General features: G+C 41.5%; 1 long non-coding RNA gene across 2 annotated transcripts; it reads left to right on the forward strand.

Annotated features, from left to right (window-relative positions):
• The first annotated feature begins 11,962 nt into the window (after positions 1–11,962).
• On the forward strand, positions 11,963–12,731 carry LOC124183922. Of its 2 annotated transcripts, none has more exons than XR_006871087.1 (3): positions 11,963–11,996; positions 12,092–12,291; positions 12,663–12,731. It is a non-coding gene; the product is annotated as an uncharacterized LOC124183922 (long non-coding RNA). The 2 variants fall into 2 exon arrangements; XR_006871086.1 differs by having other exon boundaries at positions 11,984–12,018.
• Positions 12,732–14,875: the final 2,144 nt, after the last annotated feature.

The following is a 14,875-nucleotide window of genomic DNA, read 5'->3' on the forward strand; positions in this document are numbered from 1 at the left end:
TACGCGATTATGCACTTCATATGCACTGTCGCCGAGCCCGGCGAGAGGCCGTGTAAGCAGTCTCAATGCTGCTTCCAGGCGTAACGCACGTCTAATTTAATATAATATAACGTTAAAGCTTCCTCTTACCATTTGTTGTTATCAATTATCATTGAATTCTCTGTTTGAATGAACATATAAATACATATATAATCGTTGCGCAATATTTGTACGACATCTAGCGATGAGTCAGAGCGGCTAGGTCGTCTAGCGGAGTAAGGCTCCGGTAAAGCATCGCTAGATACCAGGTTCGATTCCTGGCTCCGTCGTTAATTTTTCGAATTTACCAGTTTTTCAAAATTATACGTTTCAACAATGAAAAATGCCTCGTGATTAATATTAATATTGATGATGCATATCCGCATTTCAATATTAGACGGTCATTGACTGTCTTACGAGCTTCGCATCAGAAGCGTAAGATTCGAAAATGTAAACACACTTACAGACATTCTTACAAGTTGTGCTCGAAGAGGAAGAACACTTTCTATATTCACACATACTATCACGGCACAAGAAAACAAATTTGAACTTACTGGTGATGAGAGGAATTAACGACATCAGAGTCAGGGCGGCTAGGTGGTCTAGTGGAGTAAGGCTCCGGTAAAGCATCGCTAGATACCAGGTTCGATTCCTGGCTCCGTCGTTAATTTTTCGAATTCACCAGTTTTTCAAAATTATACGTTTCAACAATGAAAAATGCCTCGTGAATAATATTAATATTGATGATGCATATCCGCATTTCAACATTAGACGGTCATTGACTGTCTTACGAGCTTCGCATCAGAAGCGTAAGATTCCAAAATGTAAACTCACTTACAGACATTCTCACAAGTTGTGCTCGAAGAGAAAGAACACTTTCTATATTCACACATACTATCACAGCACAAAAAAACAAATTTGAACTCACTGGTGATGAGAGGAATTGACGACATCAGAGTCAGGGCGGCTAGGTGGTCTAGTGGAGTGAGGCTCCGGTAAAGCTTAGCTAGATACCAGGTTCGATTCCTGGCTCCGTCGTTAATTTTTCGAATTCACCAGTTTGTTACGTCCGTGAGTAGAGTTACTCCTGAGCGGTAAGAGTAAACTGGTTGGCTTCGCTTTTAAGTTCCAGGACAAACGGAAATCAGGATGAGGATCGAATAACGTAGGATTTGTTTTGAGATATTACTCATATATTTATTTTGAGGAAGCTCAGATGGCGGTAAAAACGAAGTGTAGGAAGCTACGTAAAAGTCTAGATGTGACGTTGTTGAGAGTTAGAATAGGAGTGTACCTCGAGACGTGAAACGTACGGGTGCAGAAAAGGTGTGACAATGCTAGGAGTAGGGAATGAAATTTGATGAGTAGGCGTGATAGTGAATAGCGTGAGACTACGTAGAGATGAGAGGACAGAACAGAGACCATGAGATCAATGTAAGAACTGTGGGAGAGTTAGCGAGTAGGAAAAATAGAGAGAAGTGGTATGCTGGACGTACACCCCCCCCCCCCCCCCCCCCCCCGTCAGAGGGAGCACCACTTTGTCAAAGGCCTCTGCGGGCGTGTCAGTGATTGCCATGGGTAATTTTGTTTTGATACTGACTAGTTTTTTCCTCTGGCAACTGCCGCAAGATCTGATGATATTTTAAATTTGCTTTTTCATATTTAGCCAAAAATATTTTTCTCTTATTTTATTGAAAATTTTTGTAACGCCTTGGTGTCCTCCGATCAGTGACTCGTGGTACTCTTTGATCATGTCTTCGCGTAATCGTTCGTCTAGTATAATTGTAGTATTTCCACAAAGTGTTACTCGAATGTCTGAATCCGCAAAAATGTGATAAATGAGTTTTTTGAAGATAGATCGTAGAATATCATCAACTCCTGGTCCTGACATGGGGAATGATATGGACCGAATGTCTAGTCCGGACAAGATAATCCTCAAGTTAACTAAAGTGTAGAAAATGTCGTCAAGTCTGCCCGGGTCTGATTGACGTGGTTTCACTACGAGGGTAAATATGTATTTGTTGTTTTTCAACCGAGTTTTAATTACGTCGGATATTTCTGGATTCTGGTTTTGAAAGGATTCCATGCTTTCTAGATTTCCGTCGATCGACTGTTTTTCTAGTCCTTCTGTCCAACCACAATTAGCTGATACGAAATGAGCGTAATTGTCGTACATCATAGGAAGTCCGTCATTAGTTTTGGTTACGTTGGGTGTTGGTGATATGTCATTTTGATTTTGTATGAAGTAATCAAAGCAAAAAAAGTTGTCATTGTCAATATGGGGGCGGTCCGGTTTTCGCTCTTCGGGATTGTCGCGACGTTGTGAGCCTAAAGGTGGTAGCGTTGCCGTAGGTACAACGGAGGCATCGCTATCCGTGTCTTCAACAGCTAACTCCGGATCATGTGTCCCGGGTTCACTCTACGAGATATCAGTTGGGTAGCGCGAGGAAGTAGAAACCAGAGCATGTCTTGGAGCTGACCTAGTGCCGGTCCGACGCATTGGCCGACGAGTTAAAGGGGGAGCAGGGATTCTGGGTGTTGATACTTCTGCTTCAGATTCAGAAGATGTCGAGTCTTAAGTCCGGTTTTGATAATTACAAATGGTGATCGTTATGTCGGAGTCTTTGAATATGTAATGGATCATCCGATTAACAAGGTTCCAGTCTAATTTATCTAAGCCGCAGCCTAGTCTTGGAATCGAGAGTGATTTGACTTTGTCTTGTTCTAAGCAATTCTTTAGGTTTACTAGGGCGTTGAACAGTATTTCCTCAGTTGGTTTCTGGTAGTGGTAATTTTTGGTTACTAGATTGTAAATGAGGCGGTTACCATGTGGCAGTGTCAATACTCTATATCTCTTGAATAAATTTCCTATGCGTTAATGGTAGGTAGTTAAGATCTGTTACGAATTCCGTGAATCACGGGGCGTAATTTCGTCCTTTACTGATAGTGGCTTCGGGTGTCGGCTGATTCAGTGTGTCGGATTGTTCTTCACGTATTTTATTACTACGACCCTGGGGCTTACCGGAGTTTTGGTTTGATTTGGATGAGGTGAGTGGTTGAATTCATTCAGTAGTTTGCTTGATCGTTTTATCGACTACGATCGGTGCCTCCGTTGCGCTGCTATTGTCAGTCATACTGGCACTTCAGTCAGAGGTAACAGTAGAAGTCGAAGTGTCTTGTAATACTTTGTTTCGTCTTCGTGGGGAAGGGCTGGTGGATTTGTGTGCAGATCCACACGCTCGTATCGGGTGCTGGTCTACATGTTTCATTCGCTTGTGAGCGCCGGTAGATGAAGATAGCGTATCCGGTTTGCGAGCACGTGTTGGGTGATGATGAGCTACTTTGGCGCGCTTGTGGGCGTCAGTAGATGAGCATTCTGAATCGAGTCGTGGCCGTCTTGAGGTAATAGGTAGAATTCGGAAAGAGTCGACAGGTGGATTTCTAGAAAGCGCGTCTGCGTTGGCGTTCGCTATTCCTTTTTCATGTTTTGTGGCGTACGAATATTCTTCCAACTTCAGTCTCCAGTGCATCAAACGAGAAGTCGAGTCTCGTACGTTTTTGATCCACTTTAGTGGTTCGTGTTCTCTTACCAGGGTAAAGGTTCTACCGTAAAGGTAAGGGTGAAAATGTTTGACGGCATAAACGACTGCTAAGAATTCTTTTTCTGACACCGAGTAATTGATTTCCGCCTTTTGTAACACCCTCGATGCATACGCGATTGGTAAATCCTCGCCACCTTTGTCTTGACTAAGTATTGCTCTTATTGCATACTTTGAAGCGTCGGTTGTTAGGACGAAGGGTTTTTCGAAGTCTGCATACTGCAGTATCGGTTCTCGACACAGACTATCGCGTAGTGTTTCGAACGCAAATCGACGTTCTGCTGCCCATAGGAAAGGGCTATTCTTCTTTAGCAAATTATTAATAGGTCTAGCAATTTTTGAGAGAGTAGGAATGAATCTTCGGTAGTAGCCTATCAAGCCTTAAAATTGTTTAATCTGTTTAAGATTCTTGGGAACTGGGTAGTTTTTTATTGCTGATATCTTCTCCGGATTAGGTTTCAATCCATTTTGAGTGATGATGTGACCTAGGTATGCTACTTCTTTACGCAGAAATTCTTATTTATCTGGCTGCAGTGTTAGTCCTGCATCAGACAATCTCTTCGTAAGTTTCCGAAATTTGGTTTCGTGCTCCTACAAGCATCGGGAGTAAGTGACTATGTCATTCAAATAGACAGACATATCTGTACCCTGTAATCCCGATAGAACCTGATCTATTAGACGTTGAAAGGTGGATGGGGCATTTTTTAAGCCAAATGGCATTCTAGTCTACTCGAAATGGCCGTGAGGAGTCGAAAAAGTGGTCTTTGCGCTGTGATCGGGATGCATTGGAATTTGGTGGAACCCGAAAGCCATGTCGAACGGTGAGAAATGTTTTGCGGAGCCTAGCTGATCTAGGATATCGACGATATTTGTTAGCGGCTAAGCGTCGCCAATGGTTTTTTCGTTCAGTTTCCGGAAGTCAATGACCATTAGCCACTTCTTTCCGCCGCTAGCATCTGATTTCTTGGAGATGATCCAGACCGGAGAATTGTATGGAGATGAAGAATGTGTGATAATGTTTTGATCAAGGAGTGTGGTCACTTGTTTTTGTATTTCATCTTTGTGTACTCTTGGGTGTCTGTATTGTTTGGTGTGAATTGGTGCGTCATTGATAGTAGGGATCGTATGGCTGACTAAGTTTGTATGTCTCAGAGTGTCACCTGGGAGGAAAAATAAATGGTTGAATTCGATAACAAGATTTTATTAATTATTTTTCTATTAATTATTTTTCTTAGTCGTTCGAATGGTCCAATCGTAAATTTTCTTTCAAAATGTCGAGGCGTCTCGAGTCGTAATTTGGGAATGTGGGAAGAACGCGATTCTCGATCCTTTTTTTTTTCATGTTAGACCTGTGCTAGTAAGACCTGTCCGCTGCTGGCAGTACTTGTATGCGTTAGGTGTGTTTTTGCACTGAGCGTGGCGGTACTCGCGAGTTCATCGACGTCTAGTGTTACGACTGGTCTTTCTATTTCCACAGCTGATTCGTTGGAATTTATTGCATAAACGTAAGCAAACCCTTGTTGGTTGGTAACCAGGGCCTGTCCCAGGAATATGTTAGCGTCTACTTCCAACTGTTCTATGAATCCCGTTTTTACCGAGGGATTAGAAATTTTTAGTGCAATCACCTGAGCCGTTCGTGGTGGTATAAATATGTAGTCTTGGTTGAGGAGTTTGAATGGTTTGCTAGTATTGTTCGGTATTATTTTTTCTGTATCAAAAGATATCGTTGCATTTTTGATCCATAAAAATATCGATCCCAGGATTCCGTTTTCTTGTATCGGGAACAGATCGTCGACTATATGGAATATATGAAGGTTGTCACCGATTCGAATGCTAGTTGTTCCTAATACTTTTATTGGCTCATGTATAGCACTGGTAACGTAGATCTGACTATCGAGTAATTTACACAGAACATGCGGATGTATTGCTCAGAGTTTAATTATGTTTACATCAGCACCTGTGTCAACTATAAATGTGCTGGGTTGTCGTGTGAGTTCACCAGTGGTTATTTGAACCTTCGGTGTTTGTGTGATAGATGTTATGAGGATACGCGGTGGTGTTTTTGTGTTGGTTCTATGCTTGTTAAAGGGAATAACGCCGGTTTCACGAGAGATAAGGCAGTTATTTTTGAAACAGATAGTCGCCTTTTCCGAACGTAAGAAGTCTGAACTCAGTATACCGTCTTCGATGATAGGGAACGAGTTCTCGACAAGATGGAATTCGTGGCGTGTATTAGGTAACTCGATGTAGAGACTTCCCCTATTGTTCTAATGGATTCTTCCGTTATCTCTGAAATCTGCCTAATGTCTGTCTGTGACGTGGACTCTTGGGTCAATTTTATCGATTTTTAACAAATGCCTATTAGCGCCAGTGTCTGTTATTAGTGTCACGTACCCATTCAAAGACTGCGGGCATTGTGTCCGAATCTGTGGAGGGCCAGATTCTATTTGTACGGAGCTGACGTTTGGTTTGGACGCTGCTCCGGTTTGAGGGAGGTCGATGCGTTCGCGGGCCGTCCCTGAACTCGTTTAAATGGCTCGCGTTGCCTGAATATTCGCGATGTTGCTCTGCTTCGCATGAAACTTTATTCGCTGCCATAGGCTGCCACCTTGCGCCGCCATACAAGATCCAGATGGCCCCAGATGGCCTCGACAGGTCTCTCCGCTACCTGGCATTTACCTGGCTACCACTTCGCGCCGCCATCCAAGATTTACACGGCCCCGCATGGCTTCGCTAGCTCCCGCCGCTACCTGGCATTTACGAGGCTGTCACCTCGCATCGCCATCCAAGATTTGCATGGCCCCGCATGGCCTCGCTAGCTCCCGCCGCTACCTGGCCATCTACGTGGCCGCCACCTCGCATCGCCATCCAAGTTTTGCATGGCCCCAGACGGCCTCGCTAGCTCCCGCCGCTACCTGGCATTTACCTGGCTCCCACTTTGCGCCGCCATCCATGATTTACATGGCCCCGCACAGCCTCGCTAGCTCCCGCCGCTACCTGGCATTCACGTGGCTGCCATTTCGCATCGCCATCCAAGATTTACATGGCCCTGCATGGCCTCGCTAGCTCCCGCCGCCACCTGGCATCTACGTGGCCGCCACCTCGCATCGCCATCCAAGTTTTGCATGGCCCCGGACGGCCTCGCCAGGTCTCTCCGCTACCTGGCATTTACCTGGCTGCCACCTTGCGCCACCATACAAGATCTAGATGGCCCCAGATGGTCTCGCCAGGTCTCTCCGCTACCTGGCATTCACCTGGCTCCCACTTTGCGCCGCCATTCAAGATTTACATGGCCCCGCATGGCCTCGCTAGCTCCCGCCACCACCTGGCATTTACCTGGCTGCCACCTTGCATCGCCATCCAAGTTTTGCATCACCATCCAAGTTTTGCATGGCCCCAGACAGCCTCGCCATCCAACTGTTACTGTAAGTAAATCGTCGGAGCGAAAGTATTACTCGACTCGTGATCTGTTCAGAATTTTCTCAGGATATTCAACATTTTTGATTAATTACGTTATTTTTCACCCTTAGTAATTTTTGTCATGGCAGAATTCATAAACGTGTCAGGAAGATGAATTAAATATGAAAAAAAATCAACTGGTCCTGAACCATTTCAGGTCACATCATTTTTAAATTGTCTAGCAGTGGGTTATAAACTAACAGTCAGTGGACTCAAACTATTGTACGTTCAGTATGAAATTGGAATTTCTCCAAGCTGTCGCTTTATGTGAATACTTTGAGTCGTGTCCCCCATATATATAGGAATCTCCCCGAAATATGCGTGCGCTTGAGATTTTGTTCCCCAAACAATGTATTTCCCATGGGTATATATATATTCGAATTGTATCAATTACATGGAAGTATATTGAAATTGTACACTTTTTTCCCATAAGGTGTTTCAATTTAAAAGTCGAAAAGAAAATTTCACTTGGTTTTTTATAAATAAATGCTAATAAGTTAATAAATGATTAGGTAAAAATTTTTTTTAAAAGCTCATTTTATTCATTATCTAATCGAGTATGAAAAAGATTCAAAGTATCTGTACCGTATTGCTAATAGCTTACAAGTTATTTGTACTGCAATGATAAATAACCAAAAAAAATTATGAGCTTAAAGGCTGTGACGTGGATTTTTCCCGCACCTTGGTCACTCGGAGAAAATGACCGAGAACTTACCGCGTGCACAATAATTTGGCGTCGACGATGTACCCTGGATCTAAAACAATATCGCAAAGTTTTTGTTGGGAGCCTGGCGTGATTAACACGCCTCGAAATCATTAATACGCTATTCCTCGGGCATATGCTCGATAGCTCAGTACCGCGGAGAGGAGAGGGGTAATTTTTGGAGAGAGAGAGAGACACTCGAAATACACACGCTATTTAACAAAAGTAAAATAAAATCTTATATTTCACAATAGCGGTGATACAAAACAAAAAAAAAAATATAATTCAAAAATCGCTCATCGCGAGTCTAAAACTAAACATAGAAGTACACGTAACCTACTCTATTTCTTACTCTAATGAGCTCGCGGCTCTCTAACTAAAACGTCACTCGACGATCACAAAATCCTCATACGCAATTCGCAATTTGCAAATTCGCCATTTGTTCTCAATGGCGATTATTGCTCGAAACGAAACTAAAACTAATTATTCGACGGTGCGCCGTCAGGTCTCCCAACTTGAAACACCATGCTCAAACTTCTCGTCTCAACTGCTGCGCAACGCAACGGCAATTTCGACTATACATCGCCTAACCTCGACTAAACACTAATTATTCGACGGTGCGCCGTCAGGTCTCGCAACTTAAAACACCATGCTCAAACTTCTCGTCTCAACTGCTGCGCAACGCAATGGCAATTTCGACTATACATCGCCTAACCTCGACTAAACACTATCTTAACTAAACGTAAACTTAACTAAGCGCAAGCACTACTACATTTAACTTCAACTATACACAAGCTCAAAGTAACTCAACTCAACCTACATTATCTTAACTAACGGGTACGGAACTCAATGCAGGCGCAACTAAACGTAACCTAAACTATACGCAATCGCAACGCATCCGAACGTAATTCTTTTCAAAATCCTCCAAAACGTTACCCGCTAATCCGAGCACTCCAATTCGGTGCTTCCCGACCTACTCGAGAGGTGACACAAAAAGAAAACGATAACGCGGCTCGACCCGGTACGGCGAAATTCGGCTATACTTGGTTTCACTAACGAGAAAGATTCAACTTAAATCCGTGACTCTACTCAACTTTTTCAGAAACTCAAAATTTACTTTACTCTAACCCGCGTACTCAGGCTACGGTCATCAAGCAAGAGAATCGGCAAAAGAATTTCGAGTACTTTTCTACAACGCAAATCCAAAACGGCTATCCGTTACTCGGCAAGCCTTTTCACAATTACGCTCGAAATTCAATCGCGGGGATAGTAGCAGCGCTTACCTTCTACATCCTTGCAACCCCCTTTCCATTTCCTTCGCGATTTTTGGGCGACTCCATTGCTTCGCGGAACTCCCCCCAAAACGTGACTACTAATCACGACCGCCAGAACTAGAGTGGTTTCAAAAACCTACCACCTGCCGCAACACGGATCTCGATACGCCATCCCACACGTGACGTCATACCCCCAAGAATACGCAATAATCGATCCGTCACCGATTTCGTCGATCGCGCAACTCGACGCGCACCTTCGATAGCATCGCTGCGCAGAACTTAAAGCTAGCTCGCAATCTCGTCCTCCGCGCAGCTCCATGACGTCTTGGCGGTGAGCGTGGTGCTCCCTCGTCGCTAGTCGGTCCGTCGCAAGTTCGCTGGTCAATTGTTGGCGGGGTGAAGGGGAAGAGGCTGCGGTGCGCCGGCCGCCAGCGGGAATCGCGTACACCTTGGATTCCCGCGATGCGGGGATCTGCGTCGGCTCCCCCTCCGCAGCCTCGACATCCTTCCTTCGCAATTGTTGCTAGTCCGCCATTTCGCAATTTCCTCGAATTCGGTGTCGACTTCTTGCCTGATGCTGTTGTAGCTCGAAAAATAAAAAAAACAAAAAAACTGAAATATCTTACGCTGGTCGCTAAAGTGTTTCCTCTCGTAGTTTCGGATGCGTGACTCTAGTCCTGGCGCTCTTTTCCAAAAACTTCGCGACTCAATTTCAGAAATTCCTAAATTTTTGGTTCCGCCCAGGGTTCAAGGAGCCCCTTGTAACGGGCATCAAAAATGCCACGTTACAAGGCATATCATAATAGCTTAAAAGAATATTCGAAATTGTATAAGAAATGGGGATTTTTTTTTACGGATTGTTGTTCATAATTATATATAAATGTTATCTGAATTTTTTCGTTCCTTAATATTCATATTTAATGGATGAAAAAAATTTTTTCTGTAAAATATGAGAGAATCGTGCTCAGCGTACGGTGGTTACATCGCCCGTTGTCAGCACTATTTTTACCTCTAAACTAAAATCATAAATATATTGGTGGTAGAGTTCCGGGAGTTCAAACTTTCATTTAGGAAATTTCATGCTCTTTAAGGAACTTTTTTAAATTTGCGATATCTGCAATAGTTTTTTAGATATCAGCGAAAAACGAAATCCTTCGTTTTTTACTGAACTGTTTATAACTTTTGCAATTGTTTTGAGCGCCACTTGAATTTGCTAAAGAATGCCAACTAGAATTTACAGAAAAGGTGCCTTTTGACTAGACAAGGATCGTTTAACGTGTTTTTTCCGTTTATCGACTGATTTCCGAGACTTCTCAACTTCAGACAATTTGAGAAATAAGTATCCTAGAGTTTGTGTATACGGAATATTAACACCAGTCATCAGTAAAATGAGCGAAAAAAATGTTAAAAATCGATGGAACTGTACGTTTCAACACGGAAATTGACGCTAAGCCATCATTGCCGAGATTGTAGTCACATAATTCGCACATTTAACAATTCGGTATTCACACCAAAGATAAGGTATACAGTCCAACCTCCCAATAAGAAACCAAAAGCCCCCAAGGGGAAGAGTTTTTCGTATACATCGCATACACCCACCTGGCGCGCGCTCCGCGCTCCGCGCTCAGTGACACTGTCCGTCTCTCTCACTCTTTTCTGCATGCGATCCTCTCAATCGGAAACACGCTCGAACAAGTTCCTACTTGTTATTCCCATCGCTCATGCAAAAATTTTTTTGACTGCGCGTGGACATTTATCTAGCGAATCTTTGTTTCACGTCTGAATTTCGATCATATAACTGTCTTAAAATGACCGAAACGTTAGAAAAGCGTGAGAGATCAGACTGCAGTGTACAAGTCGAAGAGAATGTTACGGAATCTCCGCCACAAAGTGATATGAATTCAAACAAAGAGGTTGCTGTGACCAAACGTAATCGATATACGTTTGAAGAAAAGAAGAAAATTTTTGAAGAGTGTAAAACCCTAACCTCTCGAGAACTCTGTGCGAAATACGGCTTGAATAAAAGTGTTCTCAGCAAATGGACATTCCAATGAGGAGATAATAAAGAATGCCGCCAAAACGAGCCATTCTAAAACATTGAAAAAAGTTTCAGAAACAAATGACGCCGAATCATTCACGTGGCTTTCTGATTGTGGTTGCAAAGGCATTGCAGTTTCTGGACCAATGCTATACCGACAAGCTCTCGTGATAAACTCTCGAATCGGCGGACCAGAAAATTTCAAAGCAAGCCACGGGTGGCTAGAGAAATGGAAGAGACGAACCCACATTAAAAATTTAGAAATCACCGGTAAGTATTATCACAGGTCACAGGTGATTGGAAATATAGGGGAGGAAAAAGATCGGAGCACCTAACATAAGGTATAGTTTTGTGTTAGTAGAAACACTCTTTTACCTTATTTCCTCCTTTTTCCTCATAATTAAGGAATATCTTTGTGTTTTACTCGAAATGCATTGCGAAAAATTGTGACTCTTGTATTTAGATTAGAAACCTGGCCTTTGTGAGGTTTATATGTTTCATTTTATGATTGTTTTTCGGGTTATTCAAAATGGAATTTTCATTATTCTACTTTTTACTTAAGGGGTATGGCCACTGTAAATTTTTTGAAAAATCGATTTTTTTTTTATTGGCTTCAAAAATAGTTTTAACCCTCTAGAATGAGGAAAAAAAGGTCCCGTGCGAGAAAAATTTTTTTTGGCCCCCAAATCATCTTCAAGCGGAAAAATTGTCCTAGATATCGCGATGGATATCGCTGTTTGCACATTCAATGGCGGCCTTACGAACGTCTTGCAAATATTCAAGATATACATACAAGATATTCACATACAACAGCACAAGAAAACAAATTTGAACCAACTGGTGATGAGAGGAATTAACTACATCAGAGTCAGGGCGGCTAGGTGGTCTAGTGGAGTAAGGCTCCGGTAAAGCATCGCTAGATACCAGGTTCGATTCCTGGCTCCGTCGTTAATTTTTCGAATTTACCAGTTTTTCAAATTTATATCTTCAAATATTCAAGATGTTGGAGGTGGAAATTGGTGTACAGTTATATAATTTCTGCATCGAAGCCGACGCCAAACGCATTACGCACGCGGAGACATCTCTGAGCGACGCGGCAAAAAGTGCGCGCGCGCTCCAAAAATCCACCAGGAAAGACGAAGAAGACGAAAATTTGGCCATCGAAGGACAAATGTATGCTGCTGGGATTGCAGACTAATGGTAAAAATTTTTTTTACCTTCTTTCTTTTATTTTTTCCAATAAAAAACTATTCGCAAAACTTTAAACGCGTTTTTCTCGAAACACGGTTTTTCAAAATGGCACGCAGCATCACTCGAACAATATTCATTTTTTTTACTTGAAATTTTGACCAGATGTGAACATTAACATTATCTTGAGAATGTCGATCGGGATTTTCAATAACTTTATTTATTGATTTTTTATTAACAAAAAACTAGTCGTTTTTTCGTCAAAAATCAATTTTTTTTTCCGAACGCACGCCAAATCCACAAAAATTGATAATTTTTAAAATCCGATCGACATTCTCTAGCTATAACCCTCTAGATTGATGGTTTTTTTTTTTTTGTTCTAGATTCAAAAGTGCACCAGTGGTGCTGCGTGCCGCGGAGCCCTGCAAGCAAAACATGCGCCGGGAAGATAGCTGTGGAACCGCCATTTTGTTTTTTTTTTTGCTGTAAAAAAATTTGATAATAATGTTTAATGTATGCCCGATAACACCCTTAAAAGTTTTTTTTCAATTACCTTCAATTTTGGAAGCAAAAAATTCGTGAAAACACCTTTTTTTTGGACCGTTACAGTGGCGTTACCCCTTAAAATTGGCCATGAGCTATGCTCGTTATGCCATCGTCTAGTAAGTATAAACGTTTAATTTTATGTCCATATTATTTTATCCCATTAATCTAAAAGAAGAAACAGTCGATATTTCTGAGGATTCATCTTCGATGGCAGAGTTCGACTGCCTCGAAAATATTCGACCGTCATCTGAGTGCGTTGTGGAACAAAATGATACTCAACAAGACGAAAACGATTTTCATTACGTCTCGGAATCTTCTGCTGTTTTATATGAAAATCTTTAAATGCCCTACTCTCTGTTTTTATGTTCCATGAAATCTTGTCAACGCCCACATATATCTGTCAAATAAATACAAAAAGATTCAAATAAACTTTTAAATTTTGTGTTACATTCACACACGCACACACACATACTCACGTACGCATTCACACATCAATTGACACCACAGCGTTCATTCTATTTCGCCAAAATGTTCCCTTTCGGGCTGGTTTCTTAACCAGAGGTTTCGCGCACAAAAATCTCGAGCTCGGTGTTCAAGTCGGAGTGGGGGAAGCGCTCGACTGAGGAACTGGGGAAAGTTTCTTATTGCCGGGTTTCTTATTTGGAGGTCGGACTGTATGTAGTTCGAAATATGAAGATTCTACAGGTAACAAGAAAGTTCAAGCTTGCCGGAAGGTTTAAAGAAATATTTCACGATAAAGGAACGAAAAAGTACACCGAACGCGTCAGCTTTTGAGCGCGTGGATATTTGGCAACGCTTCTCGTTTTTGCCTGGGATCAATGACGCGCCAGATTCGAAAGTCACTAGTAGTATGTATCACAGGAAATGTATGAAATATTCATACGTATATATATTTACAATAATAATCATACAATAATAATATACTAAAAACATACGTATATAGTTTTGTATATCGTTGCACAAATTTTAAAACAGTGGTGACAGATCATCACAACAATTTCTAGTTAAATATTATTCATCTAATATATGTATATCAATTGCAAAAATGAAATTACGACATGTATAGTATATGATACATAAATATGTATACAATAATAATTCTGTATGTCTTATTTTTCATTAGTGTAACATTTTTCATTCATTTTTTTCTATCTTGCTGAAGAGATTGCTTACAATTTTTTTTTAGTTGACCTCCAACATTTTCTCCAAGCAATAATTCAAATCCTTCTAACCCTTTTTTCATAAGATTCTAGAAGTATGCTGACATCAATACCCGCTTCAGCTATTTTATTTTTCATATTATTTATGTAATACTTTTCAAATGGTCGAGGATTGCTTTATTTGTGATGAGCTCTCTGAGAATCTTCAGCTGTCAAAATTAGTCTTCTGCCAATGCCTGCTTGGAAAACTTTTTCTTTTTCTTCACCCTTGCCGGAAGGTGTTCTCGAAAAAGTGCATGACGTATCTACAAACCCTTCGACTGTTGCCTGAAACTCTCCAGTTAGGTTTACTTTGTTCGCCTAGTTTATATCCTTGGGACGTCAAATCTGAAACATATGTATTGATGTGACGATTGAACAATTACTTTGTAAAAACGAAAGGTACAAAATATTAGTAATCATCATAATGATTGACATAATACCGAAAGCCATCATGAGCGACAAGTGCGACTCAACTTCCTTGATTTCGTACGAATGTCAAACAATCCAAGAAGGCATTTCTGACTGTTAGCGGTTCCAGAGGAGTGTCGTGCAAAAACATCTCTCCACTTATCATTTTTAATCGTGTCATATTACTTGCAAGGGCTGATATTCCTCATGACCGAATTATATACACGTTGAATATTGCAGCTTCTTGACAAGCTGCAATCCGTAACCAAAAAATTCATCAGATCTTTTCTCATACAAAATAAATTCATAATATATAATAATACCTGGCATATTTCAGATGAATTTGACAGTCTACTTGTTTCCAAATCAAAGTAAACAATTGAGGAAATGGTGTAACCTTCTGGAGTTGAAATCAAGTT

This window comes from Neodiprion fabricii, chromosome 1 (genome assembly GCF_021155785.1).
Source record: "Neodiprion fabricii isolate iyNeoFabr1 chromosome 1, iyNeoFabr1.1, whole genome shotgun sequence".
Lineage (NCBI taxonomy): Eukaryota > Metazoa > Arthropoda > Insecta > Hymenoptera > Diprionidae > Neodiprion > Neodiprion fabricii.